This window comes from Brienomyrus brachyistius, chromosome 16 (assembly GCF_023856365.1).
Source record: "Brienomyrus brachyistius isolate T26 chromosome 16, BBRACH_0.4, whole genome shotgun sequence".
Lineage (NCBI taxonomy): Eukaryota > Metazoa > Chordata > Actinopteri > Osteoglossiformes > Mormyridae > Brienomyrus > Brienomyrus brachyistius.
The window spans coordinates 20,904,355-20,916,819 of NC_064548.1; positions in this window are offsets into that span (position 1 = coordinate 20,904,355).

The window sequence follows — 12,465 nt, forward strand, 5'->3', positions numbered from 1 at the left end:
ATGCAAAGTCCACACATACAGAGTAGAGGTGGGAAGCCCTATCAGGACCTCACGCTTCAGATGATGTATAGAGTAGCTATTCCACAAAGCAGAATTTTTCAGGTAGCTGGATAACTTAAGCCAAACATGACAATCGTCCAATAGGTCGTCCAATTGGCCAATCCTTTCATTTGGCTTGAGTTATCTGACTAATGAAGAAATCCTGCCTTGTGGAATACCCCTATGGATCTCTGGGTCATTGAAGTAAACCTAGTTCTCATTCACGCTATGGTCCTGATTCTCTGGGGGGAAGGCATGAGGGGGTTGTGTTTGATGCACAAATTTGTTCAGCTATGATTCCTTACAATGTTTCTGATACCAATGATCAAACAAAAAAGATCTCAAAGTCATTTCCAGAAGGAACTGATCCAAAGAATAGGTTGGTGCTTACTGAGGGTTTGTACGTCTATGTAGTAACTTCTCCAGTAGTTCCCCGAGGCTTTACACAGCACCAGCTCTGCACAGTTTCTTTCTGCCTTCAGAAGTGTTGCTTTCTCCAGTTCAGGCTCCTTTGAGTTTTTGATCAATGCCTGAGATCTGAATCATTCCTCATTTATGACAATTCTTTATGATAATTTTTCATTGACTCTCAGCAGAAGAAAATCGATGGTTTTGATTGCCTTAAAACAGAGAATGGTGACTCTGGATGTTGTTTGTCAATGCAAAACCCAATTGAATGCAGAATAGGCTGCCATGATTGTTCTTATTTAGTTTGTCAGGATGTCCGAAAACATAACTGCAGTTTCCATTCATACACAAGAATTTGACTGTTACTCACTAAAATATGGCAGACCATATTGATTGACACGTTCGTTAGAGTTAATCATCCAGCCTCTGGTAACACGAAAGGCTGGGTGAAGTTTAGTTAGGAAATCTGGATTTTGACATATACTGGTCTCTCTTTTTGCAAATAGAACGACTCACTAAATATTACAATTTAGTTGTAGGAACTGGCATGGTTGAAGGTCTCATAATTACAAGTGAATAACCTGATCTTTGGAAAACAACACATGACTAAAAGATATTAATAATGAACATGAATCCATCAGGCTTCATCAGCCTTAGTTAAAACGTCCGCTAGTGATTATGTGCAGCTGAATATATTATTTCATATATTTTATATTGTTATCTTTATATTCTATTATTTTCTTATTATGTGCAGCTGCTCGGAGTGACCAGGGATACATTTCACTACGTGTTGTAACTGTGAATGTGACAAATAAAGCTCTCAAATCTTGAATCTAGTGACTAGTTAGCAAAGTGACATTAGAAAGCACACCGTTCTTCCGACGGCTGCAAGGACGAATTTAAACTGACAGGAGGGGCCTGTCATGCCTTCATTCATAAGACGGCGAGAGCATGAAACGTGGCCCTAGAAAACAAATCGGGGAATGATGCTCTTTTCTGTCTTTGATAGTGCCTCATTTGGAGATGCGCGTATGTAAAACAAAACAAAAAACACCTTAGCATGTATGCTAACTAAACAGGTACTCCATGCTCTATGGATGTATGCGGCTTTCTGCGTACAGTTTTCCTTTGCTTTTCATAATCTCTTTTTAGCGGCCACAAGAATCCGAATTAAACAGAGAACCGATTACTAATTAGACAAAGGGATGTGTAGCAGTCTGATCAAAAATGACATCTCCTTTACTGCACAGACATAGCCCGTCTGGCAAACAGGGACGCCGCTCTCAGCGATATCCGTCCTTCTCAATATGTCGACTCTGACGGCAGTAGAAATTGACTCATATGGTACTGAGACCACACTGTTACCATCATCTCAATCCTAATGACACCAGCGGCGTCTCAATGTCACTCTGGCAAGTTTGTTCCATTGTGCTCAAGGCGAAAGCTGCGAGTTTACGGAATTTTGGTGTCATTGCAGACACCTGTGTTTTTTAGCATAATTATGATAAGGGCAGCGACATCACCCAAATGTTATAATTATACTGATCACAGTCAAGGTCAGACTCCTAAATACACAAAACCATTGGTAAGGTCACCGTACTCAGTGCTGTAAATCCATCTCAGTGCTATTACTGGGGACTAATGCCGCTTAGCAGCCTTCAAAGGGCACCAAACTGGAATGGGCGTGGACACCAAGCAATAACAGCAGGCAGTGTCGTTATGATTAAGTTAGTTGTACAATCGCATCACCATGACCCTTAATCTGCCATTTCATATTTTTATATTTTTTCCTTCAATATCCCTGCTGTTTCTTTACCTGCCAGTCAAATCACAAAACAAACCAAATCTCTCCCAGGAGATTCCTTGAAATAACTGAAACCTTGTCGGGGTGGGGGGGGGGGGGGGGGGGGGGGGGTTGGAGAGCGGGTGGCGCTGTCTTTAGACTTTCACTTGACAGGTGATAAAACAGAAATCTAGCCCCAAACGTCAGGCACAGGAATCTCAGTGCTCTCACTGAATTTGCGATCCAGTGGCCGCAGGGGTCGTGGCCGTCAGGGGGGGAGAGCTGCCATAGCCAGTAAGCATCCAGCACAGCAGCTGCAACGTTACAGTGACACTGGCTGTCAGTGTGAATGCAGTGAGTGTGTCACATAGGAAAGCTGTCATCAGACACTTCCTGTGAAACTGACTAAAATGTCTATCAACTATATTTATCCTCTCTTTTAATAATGTCTCCTAAATGCCATTCTGAGTTGCTTCTGTGGTATTTATTTCAGAATTTTTACCCTCTTCCTGTCATCTTCCTGTCATCAGAGTTGAATTTGCCTCGTCTGGGGCCATAGGCGGGCCCCCAGCCAGAAAAAAATTTGGGGGGATGAAAGGTGTCTCCCACTTCATAAATTTTGCAGATCGGCGGGGAGCTTTTGTCAATCTGAGTCCACTTTTGCTAATCAGACCTGTTACGTTTTTCTTAGGGCTCCTGCAACACCCCTCTTACGGGGCCCGTGTCACGGTTATCCCTTTTCTGATCAATAAAATGTTTATTTTTTTTCATGTCTTTATAGACAGGTCCTGCGATGGGCTGGCCCCCCATCCTGGGTTGTTCCCTGCCTCGTGCCCATTGTTTCCGGGATAAGCTCTGGACCCCCTGCAACCCAGTAGGATAAGTGGTTTGGAAAATGGATGGATGGATGGATGGATGGATATAGACAGGTCCTGTGCTGTGGTTAATATGGACCCAGGACATGTTCCACATATCGACTGATGTGGGATGAGAGGGTTCTGTTTGGCCATTTTTACCCACTGGTGCCTTGACGACCTTGGGGAACAGAGGCACTTACTTTCTAAGCAGAACTCTGCGTATGAAGGAAGGTATCGTGCTCCCATCAGCCCCTGGCCCAGAAGCAGAGCCTTGTGGCTGCATAGTGTTTATTCTGCTTTTTGTAGCTGAAGATCAGATTCATAAAGAACCAGAGAGCAAAATGCAGTTTATCTAAACGTGCAAATTCATTATGAGCAGAACAATGGCAAAGATCCACGTCAGCGAAGTGTCCTCATCTCTTCCGTCAGCCTTTTCATCCGTAATTAAATTCCACTTCAGCTGGATCAGCCTTATCCCGACCGGCCATAATAAAACGGCTCCTACTGGCGAGACGATGTCCACAATCGCTGCATTTTTATTACGTATTAGAGGCAATAGGTGTTCTGTGTGTTTATGCAAATGTCTGGTGCTCTGCAGAGAGATGACTGTGGAGCAGAATGTCGAGCCTGCTGTATCTCTGCAGGCCTCCGTCCCCATGGAGAGACACGTTTGCCTCCTTCAGACACGGTGTTTCTATCAGAGTCTCCAAGTTCATTTACTCAAGCTAAAAGATTCACTCGCACATTGTATCCAAGCTACTCTGTCTCCTATCTACAGCAGCCTTCTCTCTCTGGGATCACAAGGAATCTTCTGCTTTTGTTGTGTAAAAGTCCTTCCCCCACAGTCTAACATATTAGTGTGCACCTGCGTCAACCATGGAACTGGAGGGAAAAAAAATTATCAATATCATAAAAAAATCATACAAATCCTTTAGATAAAATGTTAACGATTTATCATTCTCAGGTTATGAAGCAATGTTCTTTTGAGATTTCTCAGACATGCCACCAAAACTCTTAATGTCAACTGTGGATTTTTATATCGTGATGCAATCTCCAAATACTGGGGAAAAACTGCATAAACAGCCTGTATCATATCCGAAGCACCTGGTGAGGAGTCTGGAGCCAGGCTTCAGAAGTGCTGCTAGTTTGGAGAAAGCAGTGAAGTAACCCGACTGCCTTGCTGAATGTCGCACACCCCTTACTGAACTTCAAAAGGCTGCCATCAAGTCCTGCTTTCCATCTCCTACCTGAGAAGATCAGCAGGGCATCAAGAAAACAGAGAGGAAGCTACTTAAGTTCAGTGCTCAGGGCTCCCTGTCCAATCTCCCTGCCATTCAGACAAACTAAAAGAGATAAACAGTTTTCACAAGGACACTTCTCAACTCAATCCATACAGATGACGTCTAAAGAATGATGACTTACATTGACTTGTAGCATTTAAGACCATAGACTCCTTATGGTCTGTGACATTTAACAGCTAAAACTCCGGTCTGTAGTATTATATTAGTTAAAACACTAAGTGGTCAGTAGGGCTTTGGGTTTTCTCCTTACAGCTGCACTACAATGTCCAATCAACAATTGGAATGCGTGCACTACCCCATATATCCTCCGGGCGTCTCCCTTCACCACATTTTCAATGTAACGCGTGACTGAGACCAGACTATTGGAACTCCAGGCAATTCCTTTTAAATGAGACAGAAACCTATAAAAGAGTGTAAATGGGCTCTTTATTGTAATTGCAGTGCAACAACCAAAAAGAATGTGTAATATTTGCAGCTTCAGTACAGTCCTCCATTTGGAAAGTCAGGTAACTGCAGTGCCTTTGCTCAAAGTGCAAATCCTTTCGAATGATTCAGGGAGGGGGCATTTGCATGCTTAGCATGCTGGGTACGCAGCTGTGGCTCCTCAGCTTCCCTCCGCCCTCATCAAGCCCCGGTGAGAGCAAAGCTCTGTGGCATTTGTCACCTTGCCAGCTTAAACCTGACTTTGACTTCTCACTGAATTGTGCTAGCAAGAAAACATGTCTTCACCTCTCAAAGATCACTGGTGTCTCACTGGATGTCTTTCTTCGGCCTTGATGATGGAAGCGAAATTTTTGAGCAACTTACAGGAAAAAAGATATAAATTTAGATATGCAGCAGGCGCACGGTGTCAAATTCGGCAAAGCACACATTAAATGGCAGCAGTGCGAGAAACGGCGCAGCAAGACGAAACACAGGAATGCATCATTTATTAAAGCAGGGAAGAACAAAGCAGATAAAAGTTAAATCATCTCCAAGTAAAAATATGAGAGAGACCTGTAGCTTGCCGGGCATTTTACACACAATTCCCCACGTCAACATTTCCAGAGCTCTGTGTGAGTATCAGCTCGTGGATTCTCGGAAGATTGCCTTGGGATTTGGGTCTTTGGACCAATACTCTGTGGAACCCGCTGCTGGAGATTTCATAGCATCTGCTAGTCAGCAAACTGCTGACATGAGGCAGAAACTTCCGGCCACAAAAGCACAATCTTGCCACATTTTTTAGTTTTTTTTTTTGGCAGTATTTCTAAGGCTGGAGACGCAAGAAAGGCCAGATCTAGGGCTTTCAGCTGTGACTAATGCAGGTCGGCACCAGCACTCTGTTACCACACTGATCTTCCTTAGAAACAGCCTAAATCAATAAGCAGCTCGTTTTCTAACAATATAATCTAACCTTGGTGTTTTTGAAGTGGTTCCTCGGACACTTTGTGAATAAAAGCAGAGTTTACCTGCCATTCATTTTAAGGTGATACAGACCATACAGCAATTGATGCTTATTTCTTACCCATAGTCAGACAGCGGTATCACGTCTTCTATTATCAGTTGTACCACAGTGATAATAAGTGTGTGCCCCTCGACTTTACAAAGTTGCCATTGGTTTTTCAAAAATAACATATACAATAAATACATTACAGTGTATGAAGAATGGATTTTTCAGTTCCTCAACTTTTGGCTTTGCCTACTGGAGGAGAAACAAAGTCTGTCCTGAGGTACATTTTGTACTTTTTCTAGGAATAAACAAAACTCTAAATCACTTAGCTCTTGTGCCTAGATGAGAGTCTAAACCCTGTGCACCAGTGCAAGTGGTGTTTAGGTGTAGTTTTTGCCGGTGGTCGATCGGTCAATCAATCAATCAATCAATCAATCAGAAAACAGAAAGAACATGAATTTTTCAAACGTTCTGGTGTTCGGATAACCCTTCTCCAAGGAGGAATTGTCCAAGAGTTTTAAGTGGAACACACGATGTTTAAAATATAAACAAATTATGGAAACATTGCTGGGGGAATGGGTTCCTACACAGGGGTACTGACACTTGTTTTAGACACTTACTTAAATTAGGGGTGCTCACTGGTATAAACGTCAACCTGTAGGAGGTTGACAGAAGTGCACTTCAGTTAACTGAAGGAGTGTCCATACCGTCATTCACAGAGGTATTACTGGTCTTTGAGTCAAGTTTTGGGACATGGAAGAGAAGCGATTAGTGGTTTTTTTAAATTCCATGTGTAGCAGAGACTACTGGAGCTGGACGAGGGCGGGACGGCAAGACGAGAAGCCTAAAGGCGCAGTACCACGGGGCAAGCGTGTCTTCAGTGCATCTGCGCGTCTCTTCTACTCAGCCGAGTGACTGCAGCTACTCAGACGCCAGGAGCACACTGTCTTTGAGGCCTGGAGACGTTCAATAAATAATGACTCGCTGACAGTAGCTCTGTGGAGCTGGTGGCAGGTAAGTGGCACAGCCTGCTTACAGCAGAGTTAGTGTTCAACACTCACACACATGCTGGTGTCCGGGCAGAACTGGCATTAGAAATGCCAGGAGGCACCGCAGTTAAGGAACTCGAAAAGAAGGCGGTCAGTTCAAGGTGAGATTATGCTGTTGAGCCCGTGGGAGTTTGGAAAATGAACATTCTATCTCAGGCATGTAGACAGATAGTGAAATTATGGGGTAAAACCTCCTGAGGGGGAGCCCCCTGTCCCCATTGGTAGGGTTTATTCCTGACTATGGGCCAGCTGTATCTGGGTGGGTCTGAGGAAACGCAGGATTTTAGGGATGACACGCTACATCTGAAATGGCTTGTTTTTCTCTCAATCGGCTAAGCCATAAACTAACCTTGGGAGTGAGACGTCTGTGTGCTCATGATAGTATTAACAAGGTGATGGGAAGCTGGTACCTTTGCTCAATAAGAACTCTTTCTGTTCTGCTGCATGCAGACTGCGTACGAGAAAGGCAGGACTGCAGCACTGTGAAGCTCGCACTCAGTGACAGACGCCAGGCAGCTCCTTGTGCTTGATTAAAGGTATGCAGAGTGGAGATGCGGTTTTCTCTGACATACCCATGGAAAATGCATGGACATCTTCCATATCTGCTTTTCCTATACAGGGTCACGGGGGTCCAGAAGCTATCCTGGAAGCTATGGACACAAGGCACAAGGCAGGGATTCACCCAGGATGGGGCGCCAACCCATCACAGGGCACACTCACACATCATTCACTGACATGCATTGCCTATTGGCAATTTGGCAACTTCAGTTCACCTTAGCATAGTTCTAGGCTGTCAGGGGAACCTGTAGGAAACCCCACGATGACTCGGAGAGAACATGCAAAGACATACACTACCAGTCAAAAGTATTTACACACACTGAGATTTTCTACATTTGCATGTTACTCACTTAACATTTACTAAAAATACACTCAATATTCTTTGCTAACAAATACATTTACAGTATGTTCACCATTTGAGTACCTTTATTAGGAAGAAAATGTCATATGTTTGATTCATTAAAGTAACCTCTAGTAGTTATAACAGCAGAGAACATTTGAGGCATTCTTTATATACTGGACATTAAATCCTGCTCTGTTTCGGGGGATGAAACAAGTGAACTAGTGTATTTAAAGTTAAGGGACAGCCTAGAGTTTAACTCTGCCATCACCACACAACCAGTTAATAGGATGTCAGACATGCACTGTTACATACTCTTCCCAGGTTGTACAGGAAACTTGTTTTATTTGACTTAAATTTTCATTTATAGTTGTTCACTCAACTTTCCAATGTTTAACAAGAATAAAAAATATGCAGTTTATGAAATAAATGGAAAAGTGATAAAAATATGTGGCGTGCAAAAACGTTTGACTGGTAGCGTACAGACTGTGGGGAGACTCTTCGTTAGCCAATGCAGCACCATGCTGTCCCACCTGCTTCATCTAACTGCAAAATATGGTAAACTTATGCACAATGGACAAGTACTCGTTTCAAAAGGCAAAATAAATAATGAATCATAAAATAGTGGACAACAAAAAGCACAACACGTGTCTATTGGCTTTCTTGTGCATGTATGCCGATTAGCCAAAACACGACAAGCCACACATGGTCATGTCAGGGTTTGGGGTGTAATAGATGGTAAGCTAACATTTGGAACTAGAAATCAAGATGCTGAATGCAGAAGACATGGGCAGAGATAAAGATCTGAGCGACTCTGACAAAGACTAAATCATTATGGTCAGAGCATCTCTGGAAGCATAAGGCTTGTGGGGCGCAGAGCTGACCAGTCCGTGCCCATGCTGATCCATCCACTGTGGAAAACACCTACAATAGGGAAAATGAGTAATGGGCAAACAAGCGATGGAAGAAGGTCTCCAGGTCTGATGAATCCCGTTTTTTGTTGCACCATGAAGACAGCCGGGTATTTCAAACATCTGTGAGATGCACCGGAAGTCCGATCTGTGGCTAACATTCCCATATACGGTAGGGCGTGATGCACTTTGTATCATGACGCATTACTCCTGTGATCATCATCAAAATCATCTTCAATTTGTGCTACTGTAGCATGCCTGCTGGCTCACATCTTTCTGAGTCGCTCACATCTTTATCTCTGCCCATTTCTTCTGCATTCAACATGCTGACTCATCTAATATATCGCAGACCTTCACGCATGGAGTTTTTATGAGATCGTCAACATTGTTCGCTTCACACTGGGGTGGTCATAATGTTTTAGGTTATTGTGTATCTGTAAATACTGAAAACGTACAGAAAACAACAAATGTCACCAGAAAAATATCTTTACACACGTAACAACACACTCCCTTAACCAAGTGGCCACCCACTGCCCTTAGAAATAGTCTTATAAAACTATAATTGATTTGATGCTGGATGCCTTTATCTCTCCAGGTAGGTATTGATTTACCTTCTGCAAAATGGACACTGTGGGTACAGAAGGAGACTTCCAGCCGTGAAAAATACTGGAGGCTCATACTACAAATATGACTTGCTCTGCCTGTTCATACTTCTCTTCCACCCTGTTGTTTTAGAACGCATTACAGCCGGAGGTCACCCAACAGTGACACCCACTGGTACGAAACTGAACAACTGCCCCTCGGCCTAGAGAACTTCCATTTTATGAAGCCTCCTTTGACAGTAGGGGCTCCGTCTCCCTCTCCTTTCTCAGACCCCAGGCACGCTGAGTCCTCCATATTTGCTCAGTTCACGCAAATTAAGACTGCTGGTTTCTACGGAAAGTGTATTAATCTGAAGGGTTCAGTGAAATTCGCCATCTTTTATCTTCATAAAGGGAGTGCTGCACTGAAATCGTGAGGCATCCCCTCACACACCATCCATACTGCCTCAGTGCAGAGTCATATGGAGCTTGGAGCCTATCCCAGGAAGCAGAGAGCATGAGGAAGATGAAATAATCAGACATCACACACTATGGATAATTTTTTTATTATTCTTGTTCAGCCTGGTATTTGGCAATCTTTTGATCCTACAGCTTTTGAGATGTCAGCCCCAAACCAGCTTTCCCTCATCTGTCCTATACCCAACAGGCATGCTTCATATACACCTTTTTGATACATGAACCTGTTCTCCAGATCGTGTCATTTTTTGCTACTTGGTCACTTAGCACATCGTTGCCACCAAACTCCATAAGCTACTTCAGGGTAGGTCATACAAAATCCAGACAAAAAGAAATTGACCCAGACTCATCTTTCACCCCATACCTCTCATCCCTCCATCTTCCAACTGCCTTCCATTCATTGTTCAGAGACGTCTCATCTCACTCACACGCCACAGCCACCAAACTTGATAGCCTCAGGCCATGCCTCCCAACATGCTCTGAATGTCAAACTGGCTCGCACTCATCTTTTGTCATTTTTCATCACTTGTTCCTCCTGTTGACTTCCATCCGTTTTTCAGAGGATTCCCACTTAGTCACTGTCAACGACACTGCCAGCATACTGCATAAGCTATCATAGCAACCACCGTAACTACCTTAGCAACACCATTGCAACCACCATGAGTAAGATTCCAACACCCTAGCATACACCAAAGATACCACAACAACCACGTATCAGTAGTATAGCAACATCCTAGCAACCTAAGCAGAACCATAGCAACACCCTATCAACCACCTGAACTACTTCAGCAATACATTAGAAGTCACCTTGAGTAGCATAGCAACAATATGGTGTTTTGGTTGCCATTTTCTTAGGGTTTCCCATAACTACCTATTTTACTCTATCAAAAATGTCATTATCTTGGCTACCACATAATAATTATAGAAAGCACTAAGCTACAGCACCTGTTGCTGCTGCAGAGCAATCATATATGCATTTTTCCTCAGGAAATGCACTTTTCTATTTTTATAATTATGTTTTTATATATGAGAGGGCAGCCTCACTTCGCCTTCGGGTGGGGGGACGGGTCCTGACTGTTGTTTGCGCTTATGTGCCAAGTGGCAGTTCAGAATACCCACCCTTTCTGGAGTCCTTGGACGAGGTATTGGAGAACGCTCCTCCTGGGGACTCTCTTGTTCTGCTGGGGGACTTCAATGCTCACGTGGGCAATGACAGTGAGACCTGGAGGGGCGTGATTGGGAGGAACGGCCGCCCTGATCTGAACCCGAGTGGTGCTTTGTTGTTGGACTTCTGTGCTTGTCACGGATTGTCCATAATGAACACCATGTTCAAGCATTAGGGTGTCCATATGTGCACTTGGCACTAGGACACCCTAGGCCACAGCTCGATGATCGACTTTGTAATCGTGTCGTCGGACTTGCTGCCGCATATCTTGGAAACTCGGCTGAAGAGAGGGGCGGAGCTGTCAACTGATCACTATCTGGTGGTGGGTTGGCTCCGCTGGTGGGAGAGGAAGCCGGCCAGGCCTGGCAGGCCCAAGCGTATAGTGAGGGTCTGCTGGGAACGTCTGGCGGAACCCCCTGTCAGGAGGAGTTTCAACTCCTACCTCTGGCTGAACTTGTCCCATATCCCAGGGGAGGCGGGGGACATTGAGTCCGAATGGGCCATGTTCCGTGCCTCCATTGTGGAGGCGGCTGACCGGAGCTGTGGCCGTAAGGTGGTCGGTGCCTGTCCTGGTGGCAATCCCCGAACCTGCTCGTGGACACCGGTGGTGAGGGGTGCCATCAAGCTGAAGGAGGAGTCCTATCAGGTCTTTTTGGCCTTTTGGACTCCAGAGGCAGGTGACAACTATCGGCGGGCCAAGCGGGATGCGGCTTTGGTGGCTGCTGAGGCAAAAACTCGGGTGTGGGAGGAGTTTGGCGAGGCCATGGAAAACGACATCCGGTCGGCATTGAGGAGATTCTGGTCCACCATCCGGCGGCTCAGGGCGGGAAATTGGTGCAGCATCAACACAAGTTTATGGTGGGGATGGGGTGCTGCTGACTTCAACTTGGGATGTTTTGGGTCGGTGGAGGGACCCATTATTCTTCATATATGATATTATGAGCTCTTCGTATCATTTAATAGTACCTGTAATATTATACAAAATCTTTAAACAGAAAGACATGAACCTTCAAAGGAATAATGAGAGTGTCAGAATGGTATTGGTGTGGACCTGGGCTTCCTGGAAAAGGCTTTTCATCGCCTCCTGTTTCTGCACCTTCCGTTGGGGAGGTACAAAGGCGACAGCATTCGGAGGAAGCCGCCTCTTCTCATCTACTCCCTTTGCTTCCTTTCATCAGCCAGTCGATACCATGTCTGAGAAGGTTCATTGACTGCTGAGCCCTCCACAGAAAGAGCCGTGGACCCAGAACACTTTGCCTGTTTCCACACGGCACTAACCCTGCATGACCAACACGTCCATAGAGAGCTGCCTGCAAATGAAGGACTGCAATTAGCATTTTAATTTTAGGACTTGAGTGACTGTCCCCCGCTTGGGACAGTGAACACAACTAAGTAAGCTGGTGTCAGGGTGACCAGGATCCTATACTGACTGAACCCAAATTCCCATGACAATAAGTGTTTCGAAGGCAGCCCAACATCCCATCTTGATGTTGTCAGCCTGCATTAGAGCTCAGTGAGCGGCAGGTACCTCACACCTTCAGGGTTGGGGTGGGAATAGTGCTTCTGC